The 3193-nt window shown below is 41.8% G+C and overlaps 1 pseudogene; it reads right to left on the bottom strand.

Annotated features, from left to right (window-relative positions):
* Positions 1–2260: 2260 nt before the first annotated feature.
* On the bottom strand, positions 2261–2379 carry LOC119411598 (annotated as a pseudogene).
* Positions 2380–3193: the final 814 nt, after the last annotated feature.

Genomic DNA, 3193 nt, shown 5'->3' with positions numbered 1-3193 from the left:
AAAACCCTCCTCATTTAGCCCCCTCACACTCACACACACCTCCCCGTTTTCTCCACCCACCACAACTGAAGCACTGATTAAAAGTATAAAGTGGAGCGCTGTGATGTTATTGTTTGCAGCTCTATGAGTTTTTTTTTTATGTTTTCACAGGGAGTTTGCTCACTCACACAATTTTTGTTAGATAGGGAGAGAGCTACGCTTTATTGTCAGTGGGATACCACCACACACACCCACATACACACACATACATACATACACACACATCCAGTGTTCTCTCTTGCTTCAGGCACTTCTTCTGCTTGGTTTGCAGAGCTTGTCCTCTTGCTGGCTAAATGGCCGTGGTTAGCCACTCCAGCTCATACCATGAAAGCAACACTTCAGCTTCCCTGCAGCCATTCTGTCATCAGCTGGAGTTCAGCATCTTTTTGATGAATAAGACAAGAAATAAAGTCGAGAACCGGATTTAATGATGTGAATCTAGCTTTACAGACGCGAGAATGTATCTGTTTTCATTTAAGGTCTGTTCCTTTTTATATATTTATTTTTTTAAACTCATAACACAAGAACTGAATATACAGTATATAAAAATATGATCCTAAAGTAGTCTTTTATCCCCCCCCCCCCCCCCCGCGTGGTGCACTAGACCTTGGCAGACCAAGACAAAAGATGTAAAAATTAACGAGCAGTAGACTGATGTCCCCAGTCGCTGAGAGTTTGAATTGTAAATGTTTGTAGTTTTTGAGACGAGTGTTTCTCTGGACTGAAAGTGAACAGGGAATGAAAGTACACCTTAATGTTTTTGATGTAAGACATTCAAGTGTGGAGGAGTTACACCGAGAAGAACAGAGGGAATTTTATTGTATTTATTTTTGCTTGTCCGGGCCATAACTTCTACTCTGCTCAAGATAATTTAATAAAACTTCATGCACATATGTACCGTCAGTAGATGAGGGGTTGGGGTACCCTTCACATCACCCCTGCTTCAAGGTCACAAAGCAAGGTCCTATGTTCAATGATCCAACTTGATACGTATATGCATCTCCAATGGATGGAGTCTCGAACTGTTTTCATCAAGCCCACTCCGAGGTCAGGGTCTGACTGATTTTGCTTTTCAAACCATAAGTTCTGTACACTTCTGATTTATTTTATTGAACCTTATACAACCAAGTGCTTTCACTGAATGAAATGTCATGAACAACAGTCAGGTCATAGGCATCGCAACCATTAAATGTGAAGGGGACAAGTCCCCCCCAAATAAAAATAAAAAACGTTCATTTGGACCCCCCCACTTTTACTATAAAACATTAGTTCAGGCGGCGCAGTTTCTCTTTCTTCATGAACCAATCCATTCCACTTGATTAATAGGAGAATACTCAAGCCACTAAAACTCCATTCCAGGTTTTCCTGGTTACATCCAACTCTACACCGTCCCTTCCTGCCTCTTGCCTCCGCAGAAAACACGCACAGGTGGAGGAGGTGGAGGTACCCGAGTTACTCGCTCGCCAGTATAGCAGCTTAGTGCAGGCAATGGTTGACCAGGGGATTGATCATAAACATATATTCATGTTAGGAGGATGCTTGAGAGGAGTGCTACGTCTGTAGCATGTTCTCTTAGCAGTAACTGTGACGCTGTAAGACGCTGCAGGTGTAAGAGACGCTGTGTGTTCAGGTGCATTAAAGTTGAAATGTCTTTAAAACCGCACACCTTATTGTCCTCAAACTTCATGAGAAACACCATTTAGATGAGTAGTGTTGAACACAAGTAAAAAAGTCCAGTGGTGATGTTTTTTATTTCTCTATAAAGACAATACTGCCGACTTGACGCTCTGTATTAAAGTGTATTAAAGTTAAAATGTCTTTAAAATCCACAGCTGAATTTACACAAACTTGGTGAGAAATATGCTTTAAATGTGTGGAATTAAAGGAAATCTAGGTGAAATGCTGCTTTTTTGTTCACTAGTGAACACCTTTTTTTACGTGCGCGCACACGCTCATGCACACACACCTACACACATCACTGTGTCCCCCCCACATTACGGATGCTTCTGACCCCCTTGTGGCAGGCCATTGCTATAGAGTGCTGGATTGCTGTTGAAAGTTTGTCTAAGGGTGTAATGTACCGAATGTGGTACTGTGGTCCATTGGCTGCTGACAGGGACGATTCTAGGATCTAACATTTAGGGATGCTTAGCCCCGAGTTCTGACAATGGCTTTTGGGTTGAACAACACACCCCATGATGTGGTTTGTGAAAAGTGCAAATGCGTACAGCACCTGGTATTCCCAGGCAGTCTCCCATCCAATTACTAACCAGGCCCGACCCTGCTTAGGTTCCGAGATTGGACAAGATCAGATGAGTTCAGGGTGGTCTGGCTGTAAACGAGGCGCTCAGTCACAAATAGGACTTTTAAAGGATCATAGCCAACAAAGACTAAACTTATGCAACCAGAAGTTGCAACATATATCTACATATAAAACACACAAACAAAGCACAACTAGCTTTAAGCAGTAACCTTTAATTTAAGCATTAAGCATACAATGTAGTTATGACAGAAAATGGAGGATTTACCTGCAGTTACCTTCATACAGATGAACATGTGGTACTTCCTGTTTATAACTGTTGTAATCAGCTGCTCATGAGGCCGGCCGAAGGGCTTTATCATCTTTTTCAAGACTCCGTTTAGGTTTTGTAAATGGAATAAACTGTATTACACCATCTAAACGCTCAGGGTAACCCTATCTGAATTAAATGTTCTCCACTGACAACACTGAACCATTTTTCTGATGAATTTTCATAAAATCCCTCTGACTGCAAAGCGTTCATAATGCAAATTCCAGACAATGTTGTTGGAGGAAAATGAGGTGGAGCTCCTGCAGGTAAGGGGCGTTCACTTTGGAACAAATTGGAAGACTTTAATGGTCAAATCAGCTGCATTTCACCTTGCTGCCCAGGCGAAATGCAGCTGATTTGACGTTTGCTCCAGGAGTGCTGGAGTGAGACAAAGGTGGCTTGGTATGCCAAGTCTAGTGTCTCATTAAAAGCCACTTTTACCTATTAATGGTACACTTGGCTTGCCATAATAATTGAGTGCACTCTAGTTGCTGGAAATGGTAGTGTTCAATATTTTCCATATCAGGATGAATGAAATTGTCAGATCTCAGCCAAAAATTGGTTATAAATAAGGGGAAAAAACA

Source organism: Nematolebias whitei, chromosome 6, assembly GCF_014905685.2.
Source record: "Nematolebias whitei isolate Nwh7 chromosome 6, NemWhi1, whole genome shotgun sequence".
Classification (NCBI taxonomy): Eukaryota; Metazoa; Chordata; class Actinopteri; order Cyprinodontiformes; family Rivulidae; genus Nematolebias; species Nematolebias whitei.
This window is presented reverse-complemented; position numbering and strand designations above follow the sequence as displayed.